We start from the raw sequence: 16596 nt of genomic DNA, 5'->3' as shown, positions 1-16596 counted from the left end.
ACTATTCTTAACAAATCCTTTATTTGTCTTCCTTTTTTAGGCACTGGTGTCATTTTAACCCAAACTTTTTTATCCTGGGACTAATTCAAGAGGACCTTGGACGTCACTGCAGCCGAGTCTGGAGCCAGTTTGAAATTCAATGGTGTCCAAAATGTTTTCTGAATTTCTTACTGGGCGTGCGTGCATGTGCATGTGCATGTGTGGGTGTGTGCTTCATTATTTAGCAGTCTGGTTCACAATGATTGACCCAAACGATGAATAAGACATATCTGACACGCCGTCATCTCCTAGACTTCACTCTCTGCCCACCTGATCTGCTCAACGTTAATATTTTTAGCTGAGCTCCACAGCAGACGTTAATATTATATAAATTATTAAGATAAACCTCAATTATCTATGACTGTCTCTGGTGAATTACACCAGTCACTGACCTGTGTCAGTCTAACAGTGAGATTCAAAACACATCATTTCATGTCAACACCAAGTCCTTCAATTAAATCATTTCTGGTCCATTAGCTGACATTTAAGATTGCTTGATCTATATTAAATAACTTCGCTGGTTCATAAATTGAGGCTTTATTAGGGCTGAAGTCTGTTTACTGACAAATCCCTCTCGATCATGCAGTATGGAACGACTCTGAACCGTCTTAAAATCAATAGCCAACCAACTAATCCCCAGAAGGTGTGATTGCTTACATCATAGCTAGCATAAGCAGGAAGCAGCGAGCACTGCTCAACCAGACGTCGGTTCCTTACAGTAAAAAACATTTTCAGCTTTACAAACCAAAGGATCACCTGTGTAACAGAGTATTTCAGTAGGAAAATAACAAAGAGAGCACGTCAATGGTGTCTATGAAGACACATGGACTCAAGGGCCTATCAGACACAGCCTAAAAACACACAAACGACCGTTGCGTGGTAACAATGTGCACGCCACTGTAGCAGTGGGAGAAGAATAGCGTCATCAACTCTTGAGCTTTCTAAAGCTTGAGTTGATCTGCGCTTCCGGAAGGTTTTCGTCTGCGTCTGCACAGGCGAGAGTGGCCCAAAACAGAATTACAGGACAATGGCAGTGATTTCAGAGCCACGATGAGTTGAGCTTGGTTGTGCAAAGCTACTGTGAAATGTTGAACGCGAGTTGCCAGAGTGCTTCAGTTCAATGGAAGACGAGCTGCCTCTGCCGGCAGACGTCTCTGCGTCGTTGCTCCACTCGTCCCTTTTTGCCCCCGCAGTGTCAAAAGCTCACGACTTTCGGGTTCAGAGCCCAAACAGGAAATGAGGAGGGGAAGGCTCATGCATTTATATGAAGAACTTAATCAGTCTTCTCCAATCACAGAAGACATCTGACGTTTGGTTTAAATATGAGAGATGAGGGGAATGATGCTGGAATAATCACTTGTCTGGAGTCAGCTTGGAAAAATAGTTGAGGATAAAAGCGTATTCACACACAAGAGATGAGGAACTGGTCTCAAAGCACCACAATGCCTTTAAAGAGCATTTGAAATCTTGATCAGAGGATTTTAGTAACTCCCAGATGTAAAAAGGCGATGAAGTATCAGTAATATCGGTAAAGTTGGTTGAGTACAGAAGTGCGAGTGATGCGCTGGTGGTAATGCTCCATATCTGCCATATTACAGCTATTAGACTATCTGGTGATGGTGTCAGAGTAAAAGTATGAGACTGGACTTTTGCAACATTTATCAAGTCACTTCCGGCTTCCTTTGTGACTATGAGCAGCCCCGGCCAGAAGGCAGACCTCCCTAACCCGTCTCGATTAGCTGCCCTGTGAGAAACTTTGCCTTCGCAAACATCTGCTGCAGATTTCACCTACCTGTGACCTGAGGAGGACCCACAACAAGGAGCTGAACATGTTCCCTTATTCAGTGAACTATTTAAAGATGCTTCCACAGCTGCTCCACACACACACACACACACACACAGATGCACGTAGCATCTGCCCCCAGTAGAGTTCTTACCATGAACAGTGAATCCTCCGTCCACCTCTCCGTCCCTCCACATGCACAGCTGCTGCACTCTGCTCCTCTTCCCTGCTCTTCTTCTCTTCCTCCAGCAGATGTGCGTTGGAGTGGAAAACAGACAGATGTGTTGCTGTAAATTACTGCAGGGAGCATCAGACGGTCAGTACCTGGCTGTGGTCTGGAGGATCCCAGAGAGGGAGTATTCTGTCATTATAAATGGTTCTCTCTCTCTCTCTCTCTCTCTCTCTCTCTCTCTCTCTCTCTCTCTCTCTCTACCACCCCCCCCCCCCCCCCCCCCCCTTGTTTTAACCCTTGAGATGACATGATTGCCCCGCGCCAGAGTAATTTCTGCCGTTACTTTGGCATGATTGCTGTCCTTATGTTCCTTTGTCCAGGACATTTTGTTGTCCTGGTAACACACAATAGTTTAAAACTTCTCACTGACTGGCAGGGTGAGATCTAAGTTTTGCCTTTTACCCAGTAACATCATTTAGCCATGATTTCTTTTTTAAAAGTGAAGATAATATAAGAATAATAATGCATCAGAAAAAATTTTTTCTTACACTTTATGTTATTGTTGCTTATAAAATAAGTCTAGATATTTATTTTAGGCTATATTTTGCCATCCACTGCTGACCACTTGGGTCAGACAAACCTTGTGAGCCTGATAGGCAAAGATAATTGATCAATTATAAGCATTTTAAGTCATTTATGCATGTAATTTAATAATTGGAATTCATGCAATATTTAGGGCATCTGTTCTGCTGATCTATGGCAGAAGGAACAAAAACAATCAATACTTCATCATTTTACGGAGGGGACTGCTGATACTGACACTCAAATATGTCCTTAAAAAAACATGTTTGAGGAAATGGAGGCTGACAAGCCCTGCAAGTGTGCAGGGAGTGAGGGAGATGTTTAATATTGGGTGGGGAGCGGGGATGTGAACGAGCGCTGAGGTGGAGAAATTGCCGAGACGAGTCAGGAGAAAGAGGAAATAATAGGGTTTGCACGCATATGCAGGCAGATATACACACGCGCATGCATGCGCACGGACGTTTGGAGTTCCTTCTTCAGTCCGCCCCATCTAAATGCCTAACCCCAACCCTGACCTAACCAAACCCCAACCTTATGGGGACCAGCCTACAGATGATTCATTGAACACAATGACGGGGGGCATTTGTGCTTCAGCGGGGGGGAAGTTCCATAAAAGCATCCACACATGCGTTAAAGGGGACCTCTGCTCTCTCCAGCAGCATCAGTGACAGTTTGTTCTGGTTCTAAATCTGACCGTGAGCCTGTGCAGAGTCTTTCCGCTCCCATCTGGGACCAGGAGAGTCTCAAATCCAGGAAGAATCCAATGGGAAGAAAACGCAGCAGAACTGCGAGGACCCACTAGAGAAGGTATTAAGGAGACGCCGTCCTGAAGTCGGTTTCTCTCTTTACACTTCAGTACGTGACTCGAGTGGACCTTAACCCCAGTTGAGCAGTCCAGTCCAGCAGGATTATCCAACCTGGTTCCCACCAGCTCCACCAACTGCCCCAGAGTGGGAATACCTGCCTGTCTCAGTCTGAGCCGGGATGGTCCAGAAGTTCCCCGAACAGGCTCTGCTCCTCCTGGATTTCATGATTTCAGAAGCTTTTATTCAAAAAAACAACAAAAAAAACACTTTTTTGTGGACATGTTTTGGGGTTTTTTCTTTTTCTTTTTTGTAACCGTTTCATCATCTGACGCTTCTCCATCATCAATAAACTGTTCGTCACACATGATGATGATGATCATCGGGCTCTTCGCTGTTCCCCCTCTCAGTCATGCACTTCTGCACGCTGTCCTTCCTCTGCCACTGATCTCTGCCCCACTTCACCACCAGAGTAGGCAGGAGGTCAACGCCAGACCCCGGAGAGTGCGCCCCCCCCCCCCCCCCCCCCCCCCCCCCCTCCTGCTGGGGCGAGCCTCCACCAGCAGCCAAAGCAGGCAGCTGCTGCCTCCCCTCTCCCTCCACACAGGAGTGGATCAAATGTCCCTCTGTCCCACATCCAAAACCCTCAATGGTCTCTGGCGTGGCAAAATAACACGTAGCTGTAACCGTTTACGCCGTTTCAGGACCAGGAAGCCGCCGCTTCCCCAACCAAGCAGCCGATACACCTGTTCGCATCACGACAGACAGACAGACAGACAGACAGACAGACAGACAGACAGACAGACAGACAGACAGACACAGGGGATAGCAAGACTCCCAGCATGCACTCTGAGAATAGAGAGGGCCACAGCTTTGAAGGGAGACTCTTGAAAGAGCGTGTGGCGTTCCCTCAGTACAATTTCTCATTATGCTAATGAGAGCGATAACTAAGAGAAAAACATGGTGACATTCACAGACCTGCAGGAAAACGTCAATTTATGCATGTGCATAACCACACAAACACACACATGCACACAAACACACACACACACACTCTGTTTTCTGTGACTAAGATGAGTCGTTACCAACCTTTCTCTTAGGTACGAGTCTCTCCAGTCCACAGCAACGTGTTGCCTTTATTAAAAATGTAACTATACACTCGATACATTATTCCCACTATAGGGGAGCTGCATAGTTTTTTACCATGTAGCCACAATGAGATATTACATTGATGCAGAGACGGGGAAAAAAAGTAGGAAAGAAAATATAGCAGTGAAATATATTTACTCTTGAATGAAAATGTTTTGGGTTTTGCCCATTTCATTAGTTTTGGGGGAATGAAGGATGCTCATTTTACGAGCAAAAGCCCCAAATGAATCAAATGATCGCTTGGAGTAAATGTCCTCGAGGGTAAAGCGCCACCATCGGATCCAGGAACCGCCATGTTCCTGAGGCGTCGCTAAGGCGTTTCCGAATGCAGGTTCTTTTGTGGTTCCTGATTCTTCTGCACAACAGAACCGAAGCAGCAGAGAGTTTAAGGTTTGGCTGAAAATTGCTCCAAAGTTTCTGCGGCAATAAGCAGGTGCTTGTTTAATATTCTTCCAGATACGATAACAGGAAATTCAGCCCTGATCGCTCGGGATCCCCAGAACAGAACTATATCTGATAGTCTGACACATTACAGTGAATAAGTAGCCGACTATACTGCTGCTCCCCGGAATATAAATGTGGCCACGGCCTGACATTGTCAACGATCATATACTAAAATGGTTGCTCAATGGCCAGATTGGGGGGTAGAGGAGCCAGTCTGATGCATAATTGATTTGGTTTACCTCTTCTTTGGCATGTGTGACAAGTTGTGATGCACTGCCAGATCACCGCAAGGCACCAGTGGCAGAAATTCAGGAATCCCAACTTTCTATTTTTTTCCCAGATAGGTGCCTCGACACTCTGCTGTCGGTGCCTCTCAACCTCAACAACCTCAGGAATGGACACGTGCATCATATAGGCAAGGCTGGGGGAGCAGAAATAGAAGCCGCACTCATCTGCAGGACACTCCTCAACCATCAGTAATGTGATCAGCTGCTCTCTGTACTGTTGAAGCACTGAAAGAGCATCACGCCTCGCTGCATGCAGACGGAATACACCTGTAGGTAACTCCTTTGGATGCTTTTCTTTTGTCCAAGTGGTCTTTCTGCCTTATGTCCCAAACATTTAACAGGTAATGACCTGCGGCTTTTAACTAATTGTGAGCAACGATTCAAAAACACCCCGGGAGTCTTGTCGCCGCGAAAGCTTTTACGACAGCGTGCGCACAGCTCAAGCACCCCAGGGAGTGATGAAGGAGGAGATGTGGAACAGCCTGGACTCCCTGCAGCTCTCTTTAAGAAACTCTTTAATCCTGGAAAGAGGTGCAGGAAGGAACCATTGTAATACTGTACCCATATTTAGCAGGTCAAGACAGCCAAGACAGGAAGTAGAACAGCGATTAGCAAAATAAAATCACCACTGGTTGATTTGTGTTCAGCCAACTAGTGCGTAACTCTGTGTGTGTGTGTGTGTGTGTGTCAGTGAATGACAATATGCACACATGCATATATGCACAAGTTGAGCTGTATAATTTTGTTATTCTCCACAGAATTGGGTTTCATGCATGAGGTTTGTTCTCCGTGCGGGTTCCTGCCTGGCGAGGAGAGCTTGTTATATTCTGACAGGGCCTGACTGTTGGAGTGAAATGCATGATGGGATGCTGTGATGAGCAGGAAGAGTCGGAATAAACACACACACCCCACCCCCCACCCCCCACGCTGAGTGAGTGAGTGAGTGAGTGAGTGACTGACTGACTGACTGACTGACTGACTGCAAGTTGAGCTTGTAGAGGTGCAGCTCCTCTTAGCTTTAGGAACCAAGGTCACATAGGTCACGTGGGTCACATGTGGGGAGATGACAGGAGGGTGACTGGTAGCTGGTATGTTTTACATGAATATTATTACATTAAGCACTATAGAGTATATAAAAACAGTCATTAACTTGAAAACTAAGAATGTTTAAACATTTGTCATTTTCTTGGCTCTCCCCTCGAATTTAGATATACTTTTTTTTATTTTGTGATAATTGCATCCTGAACAACCAGTCGTGTCAACAACCTGGCAGCCGTAGTCCTCAATGATCAAGCCTCTCTTCTCTAACAATGACCTTTGACCTCTGCATCCCTTTCTGTCATCCCCTCTCATACGCTCAAAGATGGGGGGGGGTGATATCGTTGAGCATGCCATGAACTGCATGGGACACACACTGTGAGAGAGTGTGTGTTGGTGTCGAGATTGATGACCACCCAATTAGAGCCACCGCTGCCCCCGGGGCAATGTTGGAAACCCGCTCGCTTAAATACCTGGAAGACGTTCCCAGTTTATCCCAGCTTATAGTGGTCAGGAAAGAACTAAAACCTAAAACCAATAACGGGACAAACTGGCAGCATCAGTGTGAAGCTCTCGGCACCTTTACTAGCCAGACAAATTGATTTTTTAATTAACTGCAGGAGTGCAGTCAGTGTTGGAACCCACCCAGCAGGTTGGAGGCAGGAATACACCCCAGATAGGTCACCAGTCCCTCACAGGGCGCGCACACACACACACACTCATACTGGGAGGAAGCTGAGGCCGACACCCAGTTGGTGTTTTCACACACACTCGTTTCAGATTTTATCCCTCACTGTACCGTGTGTACCAAGGAGTGTTTTCATTTTGTGACAGTTTTTTTTTAGTTGGGCCCCACTGTCACTCACGGCCACAAGTGTTAATTAGTGTGTGTCTGTGTGTCCATGCAGTCTTCCTGCACTGTCCAGGGAATAATCATTAAAATTACATGAAACACCGCTGCCTTGAGAATATACTCTGCACCTTATTTCAATCTGTCACTCAAGCTTGTGTGTGTGTATGTGTGTGTGTCTGTGAGAGAGAGACAGATAGAAAGAGAGAAAAAGTAAGAAAAACATACAGAGAGAGGGAAACACACACATATACAAACCACCTATTAATACGATCATTATTGTCATATGTTAATGCAGGTCGCTCCTTTAAGGAGAATAAATGAATTACGAAAGCTGTTTAAAATGCTTCAACATGTCTCTCTCGCTCTCTCTGTCTGTCTCTCTGTGTAAGAAGACCTGCCACCGAATCACCATCTCCTCCTTCTGTCACTGACAGTTATTAAAACTTTACCCTAAACGATGAGCTACGAACCGTTGGGACTCTAATGCACCTCTGACTTTCACATCTCCTCCTCCAATCAGAGGAGAGGAAAACACTGTTGTACGGTAGCACGGTGGCTCAAAAGTGAGCTGATCAGGATCCGACTGGTGGAAGAACCGGAGTCATCGCCATGGCGTTCCAAGCTTCGGCAGCCCGCGATCCCGACGCCGCTGCCCCGGGCAGAGCGGCGTGACTATGGCAACAAATGATGACCGAAATCTGATTGGATGAGAGCTCTAAAGGAATTTTACACGGCCGGAAGCTGAGCGAAAGCTAGAAAATGAAGAGACCGTTGGGAGTAATTTAAAAAGATTAAATTGGATTGTTAAAAACAAACTAACAAAAAAAAACATCTGTGATTCTGATGGAGCCGAGCGAATCGGCTGCAGGGCCAATGTTTGACTGCTCAGTGGAGAAATGTCTTCCTAATATGACAGACACATTGCCAGTAATGGTCCAGCAGACAAATGATGCAGTACAGCTGATTCAATTTAACATCTACATTAGCTCCGTTATGTGATTTAGGGGATGCATCCACCGCCATTTTCCACCCCACACTCATCATTAATTTAAGTGCATGTTTTACCAGCTTTTTTACACCCGACTAACTTATTAATTCTCATTCTCATTGTGTGCAGGAAGACGAAAGGACAGAGAGAAAAACGTTTTTACAACGTCTGTATTTACCCATTAATTTTATTTACACCGGTTAAACTGCAACAAACTTATTAATTTATTTTTATTAGGAGTAAAAGTAGCGCCCTTCACACTACTACTCTTGTCTGTCTGTCTTGTGTGAATGGATGCAACTGCAAACACACACACACACACACACACACAAACTCACACACACACACACAAACTCACACACACACTCACACACTCACACACACACACTCACACACACACACACACACAGATCCCTGCTGTTGGAAGCATGTTTCTGACAAAAGTGCTTCTGCACCTCAGCCGCATTCGGAATTTCCCGGCTTTGCTGTCAGCGTGTCAGCGAGGGCTCAAGGTCCAGTGCTCATATCACCCGTCCACACGTGTGTGAACGGGCGATACTGCTGATCTGTCTATCTGCTGATATGCTTCATGCTTTTCCTTCCATCCCACTTCCTAGAAGAACCTGCTTGTCGGCCGTTGTCGGCTTTTGAGGAAGGTCGTCCGCGGATAAATGCGCAGCTCTGCTATGATCGCTGGTGAGTCGGGGGTTGTATGTTTCTTAATTATCTTAATTAAGACCTCTTGGCGAGGGCTGGTGCCACCACCTGGGAAGAATAAACCCAATCAAAATGACCCACAGGAAGCATTTTGGCTGTTTCAATTAGAAGTCAGAGTATGAAAAGACAGAACTACCGAGCAACATGAAAGTAGTTTAAAGTAAAGTTTAAATACCACATCCAGGCAAAGCAAACGTTACTGAGAGTCCGGCTCTCCGCCCGTCGGTCCGTCCTAACTCTCATCTTTAAGATTGGTCCAGCATCTTACTGTCTTCATCCAGCCACACTTCCTTTATTGGACCTCAAACAAAACAGCCCAGGGAAAATCTGAGCGTCTGCATCAATGGCACCTGTCAACGGCGGCTCTTCGCTGATGGATCAGTGCTCTTAGAACCTGCAAGATGAAACGGTTCTGTAGCTGTGGAACAACAAGCCACGTGGGCGATGGATCTGTTTGTGCTAAAGTAACCCATCAGAACCATGTCAGGAGGATGTTGGCAATGTTTGACTTCAAAAAAGAGGGAACGTTTCGGTAGTTTTAATCTGCTACAGCTAAATACAGATAAATAAATGAAAAATAAAGATCAAACTGCCCAAACTCCCACAGCAAAACACTCATCTGAGGCAACGGTGAGGTACTGATACCTGGATGCCAGGAACCATGACACCATGACAACAGCCAGTCAGTGTAAAGTCTCATAACATCTAATCTACAAGGAAATTTATTTCTACCACAAACAAACTCAATTATTAGCACAAAACATGACCAATACTGAATTTTTAGCACTCCAAATGAGTTTATAAAACACTTCTTGCAGACACACACAAACACACACACACACACACACACACAGATTCTTGGGCCAGGTGTAAGCTGACAGTTCCCTAGAAAGTATTAATATTAAAATAAAATAAAATAAAATAGCAGCAGTTCCTTCTTGACTTTAGTTTGGTTGCTGTTATTCTGATACGGTTGAAAACACCAAATCACTGCTGATAGTGGTTAAAAGGGCTAAAAAGTTTCTTTTTTAAATAAAAAATATGTCCTGAACATTTCATATTTCAACATACACACACACACACACACACACACACTTTTTTTTCCACACTATATTCTGCTTATTCTCTTTAAATTCAAGACTCTGCATCCATCATCAGGAGTACAGCTTGGGGGATCTGTCCATTTATTTATTTATTTTTACAGTTTGCAGAAGTGTCGTAAAACTGAAAACACCGAGTGTGAGCGTGCGCGCGCACGCGTGTGATTTCCACAAATCATTTCCTTAAATGATCTTAGCATGCTAATTCCTGCTGATTCCCTCCCATGCTGCATTATAAAAGTCAGCAAAACACTCATTAACAGCAGAAAATAGCCTAAAACTTTATTCATCTGACTCCTGAATGAACCCAGCACAGCATGCCATGAAACATGACCCTGTGTGTGCGCGCGTGTGTGCGTGCGTGTGGGGAGGAGGGCATGTTATCTTCCTAATCCATGATTTATTGGCCATTAGTACAGCCTGAAAGTCATTACAGTTCATTTTGCTGCCGCCTTGACGTTTTATTAGGACAAATACAGGCTTTTTGGATATGTGTATGTGTGTGAAAGTGTGTGTACATGCTTGTGTGTTTATGAGTACACTGGAGTGTGAGTGTGCGCAAGTGACATTTTATCAGGACAAATTTCCCCCCGGAGACTGAGATCATTATTTTTTAAAAGCAGGAAAAACTCCAAAAAGCTTCCAAAATGATGGCTGCGCGATATAGAGATTGACAGACGGATACAAAGAAACGTAGAAAAAGAAGAATGGCATGATGTCATTCATACTGATGGCACAATGTTTACTGACAGAATGGGTAAATAATTGTGAAAGGGGCTAAAAAAGTGATGAATAAGTGGAATGAAAGTGCAGAGAGGGGAGAGTTGGAAGGAGCAAAGGTCACGTTAGAGCTTCAGTTACACGATGCACTTAGGGTTAGTGAGTATTTAGAGAGTATTTAACTAAGATGGCCACCTTCATTATGATGAACCTAATTGGAAAAGTAAATCCAAAGATGTAATCAGGCCTCATTGTAGCAGCAAGATTGGTTCCAATGCAGTCGTAAACTGCTCTAAACAGGCAGTACTTACGCTTATATGCTAGCACGACTGTCCTGTTAAATCACTACATGTTACCATGTAATTACAATTGTACGACTAATTAAATGCCTATTCAGCCCTTGATTGAAGCCTAATTAGTGATCTATAAAAGAATTCTAATCAAATTTGGATCTTTTTATTTATGGCATCTGTATGTTGAAATATGAAATGTTCAGGACATATTTTTTATTTAAAAAAGAAACTTTTTAGCCCTTTTAACCACTCTCAGCAGTGATTTGGTGTTTTCAACCATATCAGAATAACAGCAACCAAACTAAAGTCAAGAAGGAACTGCTGCTATTTTTTTTATTTTATTTTAATATTAATACTTTCGAGGGAACTGTCAGCTTACACCTGGCCCAAGAATCTGTGTGTGCGTGCGTGTGTCTGTGTGTGTGTGTGTGTGTGTGTGTGTGTGTGTGTGTGCGTGCGTGCATGTGTGTGTGTGTGTGTGTGTGTGTGTGTGTGTGTGTGTGTCATTAGTAGCCTGTAGGAAGGATGTCAGATGGTGATGAGCAACCAGTCCATTCCCCAAAGGGGACAGCTGAGAAGGGGTAATAACTTTGGTGACAGGCGGGCTCTACGTGTGTGTGTGTGTGTGTGTGTGTGTGTGTGTGTGTGTGTGTGTGTGTGTGTGTGTGTGTGTGTGTGTGTGTGTGTCACAGTTGTGGCTTTTCTGTGTCTTAATAATTATGAAAATCTAACCATATGTTTCACTGGTGGCAGAGAGTTTTTCACGATTAAGCTGATGGACGTAAACAAGGCAATTCTCTCTCTCTCTGTCTCTCTTTTTTATTTTTATTATTATTTTTATTCCTGAATTTAAACCCCAAACCAGCTTAATTACTGATGCAAACTATATAAAATAAAGTGTAGCTGACGATAATATATATTAGAGTCTTGGGAAAATATAAATGTGCAAGACCCAAAACTACTGAAAGTTCACCGACCTTGACAGGGTGTGTGTGTGTGTGTGTGTGTGTGTGTGTGTTATTTCAGTGATTGAATGATTAGGTTTTCTCAGCTTAAATTTGGACTGTTGCCGTCTGTCTCCCGGCCTTCGCTGCGGCTAACTACCCCCTGTCTAACTACCCCCTGTCTAACTACCCCAGTGTGTCTCCGCTGTCTCTCTCCACCCCCTCGTGTCCCATCCCCGTCCCTCCGGTGCCAGGTCCTCGCAGCTGCATCGTTCTGCTGCTTCTCCTCCTCTGGTGACCCAGCCTTGAGTCCTCCGTTTGGGCCGACTCTCACATTAGCATTCAATCGAGTTTCTTTCTAAAGTGCTTTTAAAAACCAGCTGCTTTTGCCTCCTTCCTGCTGTTGTGCAACTCTCTCCCCACCGGCGCACCGTCCCCCTAAAATAAACACGTAATAAAATAAAAAGAAATTCTAATACAAATGATAAACCTCAAGCAGTCACTTTGCAGGCTGGGGGGGGTTAAAAAAGGATCCTAGCTTGCTTTTCACTTGGTGTTTTTCACTGTTTGGATTCTTTTGAGTCCCCGTGTGTGGCCTGCTTCATATTCAAAGGCCCATTTTAAGCCATTTAACTGTCACTCAGCGGCGCAGCAGCAGTGTGTTGATAACCACCCCCCCCGGAGGAGTTTGGTATGACCCACTGGAGCTTTACCTCCAGCCTTGTCCGGCGGATGACAGGCTAGGTGGCGATCCTTGCAGGGGTGACACAGCTGAATGAGTCTGCTGTGTCTAATAAGACTTTAAAGGTTGGAAAGAGGAAGCGGTTAAGTAGGAGTTCCCCGGATTCTCTCAGAAGTTTTCGGCAGACAGAACCAGTCGTGCAACTGCAAAAGTGGAGGAACTGACATCGGAACCTGTCAACAAATTCAGTTTTAGCAGATCTTTGGCGAATCGGAGTCTCCGTTTGAGATGGAAACGAACCGATGGTCCACAAAATAAGCCACCTTCGATCTAGAAATGTGAGTTTCTTTTTATGTTCATAAGCGGTGGTAGCTCAGTATGGCGGGGGCTGGGAAGCGGAGGGTTCTGAGTTCAAATCCCGGTGCCCTCGGAGCACTGCCGAGCTACCCTTGAGCAAGGTACCAAACCTACTGCTGCGATGAGCTGGCGACTCATCTGGATGGGGGGGTGCTCCAGGATCCTCCCCGTGACCCCGGAAGGGATAAAGCAGTAAAGAACAATGTTTTAATAAATTCTGATTGTGTTGTTTCTGTGCACGAAGCCTCTTTGTGCACGTTGTGGTTGAAAAAACTCACAGCAATGAGTTATTCCAGCAAACATTATCGCGTCTGCACAAATTTACACACTTTCATGACAACCCCGTCTCTCAAAACTCAACATCCTGAAGGACACTTAGACAGATGGAACTATGGATTCACTCGTGCACGGACGCGTGTGTGTTTGTGTGCAGCCGCACCAACACTCACTGACACTTTTCTAGGCATGACTAAGACGAGGAGTAAACTGTCGGGAAAAAAGACAGCTCGTGCTCTCAGAGATCAGATTAACCACAACAGAGTAGTGAAAGACAAGAACGCAACCATGACTGAAGTCTATCTGGGAGGTGGGGGGAAGGGGGGTGGTTTATGGGATGCAGTGAGTATTCTTGTGGTTATCCTCATGTAGGGGGAAAAAAAAAGGAGGCAAATCTGCGATGTGTGTAAGCTTCTTACAGCGTGTATTATAATCGTGCGGGGGTGGCGGTGATTGACAGGCCGTGATGAAATGCCTCCCATTACCATCTGCCCACTGACTCTTTCAACCAACAGCTCTCCGAATCAATCAGATTTGGGGCGGATGGGAATGTTGAGGCAGCAGGAAAACATGACTCGCTTCCCTGGTTTAACATGAGCCTGGACGGACAGATTGATCTACAATATAAAAAGTCTTTAAATGAAATTCATGCAGTGTCAACTTAAACCCCACAGAGGCTGGAAATGTTTCCTTGGAAAAGCTGACTGGTGGACTGCTGTGCCCCCCCCCCCTCACACACACACACACACACCCGTTGCCGAGCTGTAGTGCGGAGGGACAAGCTCATTAGCTCAGGTCATTAGCAACACATTCTTCGAATGGCTTTCAATGGATTAAAGAATCTAAGCTTTTCATCCACGTTCTTTTGGTGAGAGACTCCCTGAATCGGTCAAAAGTCCACTCTCGCTATAACTCTGTCCTTCCTTCACCCCTGGACGGAGCGAAGACAAGAGCGAAGGGCGAACATCACACAGTCGTTGCAGGACCGATGGGAGCGATCGACCACGGCGTGGACGGGCGGCGGGAAGCTGCACAGCTATTTTACGCTGTTAATGCATGTTTATTTATGCTGTTTGCTTGCCAACATCTTTTAAACATGCTTTAGTTTAACATTTCCTAAAAGGAACAGGCCTCCACCCCGCTGACCTTTCTGACCTTTTGACTGGTTCTAAACTACCCTTCCTGCCAACTGTGTACGTTAAAACAATGTCAGTTGATTAGAAATACTTTGTTCAAGAAAACTATTTATTTTAAAATTCCACTCTGATTACAGAGCCTGTCATAGCACCAAAACAGCTCTTTTAATGGGGTTCTAAATAACTTTTTATGTTTCATGCATCTGAAAAGAATTGGCAAAGATTATATTTAATAATATATGTAATTATATACATATATAAGCAGCAACAATAATAACAATAAGTGAAATGAATAAAATAAGTTTACTTTTATTCATGTCAGACTTTGTGACCACAAGGCGGCAGTATTTATCTGTTTTAAATCACTGCGCTATAAAAGTGAAAATCAATGCTAAAACAAATATCACAAAATTATGATGAAATAAAGGATGCACAATCTTCAGCCACCTAAAGGAAATCATGAAAACTAAAGAACAAAGCAACCAGCCACCTCTTCCTCCTCTACTCTTCATGTCCGTGTTCTCTCCCTCAGTCTGTCTTTCAGCCACATTTTCATTTTTAAAAAATATTTTCCTGCTACACCTAAATATACAAGATTTCAATTTAAACAACAAAAAAAAAACCCTGCAGTAAACGCTTTGCTTAAGAAATTGTATATTTTTGCATCATTCAGTGGAGGTTTTGGACCCTTGACCCTGCAAGATGTGTGTGTGTGTGTGTGTGTGTGTGTGTGTGTGTGTGTGTGTGTGTGTGTGTGTGTGTGTGTGTGTGTGGTTGGTTGGTTGAGTAAATAAAACTAATCACACCTTTTTCACTTAAGTAAACAGGATTAAATGAATTCTTTTGGGAAATGCCAGTCCCCTTTTAATTTTGATTTGGTACACAGAAAAACACACTTCCCATTGTGTTACTTTATCTGAGCAGCTGATACACCCAATACCCCATTTCCTAATACCGTAAGTACTCTCTCTCTCACTCTCTCTCTCTCTAACAGGTCTTTATTAAAAAAAAAAAAAAAAAAAAATTTCAATACAAGGAAGGGAGTGGGACTGTTCCTACCGGACTATACTGTAATGTATGTGTGAGCTCACCGAGTGCTTTCTCTCTCTCTCACACACACACATACACAAAGACACAGACACACACACAAACACACACACAAACACACGTGTGCCAACGTTTAGCCCTGTCTTCAGTCGACCTGACTTCTTATTCCAGACTAAAGCTGAAGAAACCATTGTTCACTATTGATTCTTAGAGACAAACAAACAGAAATGTAATGCACAAATAAAAGACACAACCTTGGTAAAAAATATCAACAAGCAGTGAGAGACCACAAAACCATTGTTATTGAGGATGAGAAGGAAAGGCCGCAGCTTGAGAAGGAATGGGGCACCGGTCAACTTCACCGGTAGACGACAATATTTAACTCCCTGTTCTTGTGCTCAGGAGATTCTTCCAGATGAGGAAAGGACACCTAACAGCCCAACATGTCAACAGAACCATCAGGAGAATGTAATTTGGAGTTGTATGGCTAATATTGCATAGATAAAATACCCCAGTGTTTATCAATAAAGCTGAAACAAGTCATGAAATGGAGCCCTAAAGAAGGATCGGGGGCCCACATTCACTGACAAAGAAGAGCCGTGTGAAGCAGAGTAGAGGTGTGTGTGGAGTGGGCCACATTCTCCAAGCCAAGGCTGGTCCCACAGTTGCTACAGCCGTCCTAAAGTCTGTGAAGTTAAAGTTTGCTACAGTGCAGGACCAGAGGACAGAAGAAGGAAGGGATAGAAGACCTCACCCTGAGGAGCTCCGTTCCTTTGGCGATCAGTACCCAGACCCAGGGGACTTGCAGAGAAGAGAAGCGAGAGGCACCTGTATGTGCTGGTGGACTTCATGGAGCCATTGATGGCTAATGCCAGCAGTGTTGGGTCTGAGAGTGCTTAAGGAGCACAATGGAACTGAGTTCCATAATATCCAAGTGGGCCAGAGGCACCAGCACGATGGGGTTGGATCTGCAGTAGGGTGGAAGATGGAGCCAATGTTCTATCACCCCCTTCCCTTTGTCTACAAGGAGGGGGGGCGGGGGTTAATGAAATAAAGTCAACAACCTATCGGGTTATTAATGACAGTTTTGCCGTTTCCTTCTGTTGTTATTAGTGGTTAGTAGAAGAAGAAGCAGCAGCACCAATTATAGTATAGTATAACACATAAACTCCATCATATCAGATAC

The 16596-nt window shown here is 44.5% G+C and overlaps 1 protein-coding gene across 1 annotated transcript in view; it reads right to left on the bottom strand.

Moving 5' to 3' along the window:
- The window catches only part of LOC101077958 (teneurin-3-like), a 126887-nt gene extending 124893 nt beyond the window's left edge, over positions 1-1994 (bottom strand). Inside the window, exon 1 of the mRNA XM_029851464.1 lies at positions 1977-1994. The gene's annotated coding sequence lies outside the window, so the exon portion shown is untranslated. The remainder of the gene's footprint in view (positions 1-1976) is intronic.
- Positions 1995-16596: the final 14602 nt, after the last annotated feature.

This window comes from Takifugu rubripes, chromosome 17 (genome assembly GCF_901000725.2).
Source record: "Takifugu rubripes chromosome 17, fTakRub1.2, whole genome shotgun sequence".
NCBI classification, from domain to species: Eukaryota; Metazoa; Chordata; class Actinopteri; order Tetraodontiformes; family Tetraodontidae; genus Takifugu; species Takifugu rubripes.
The sequence above is the reverse complement of the archived record's forward strand: the minus strand, read 5'-3'. Positions and strand labels throughout refer to the sequence as shown.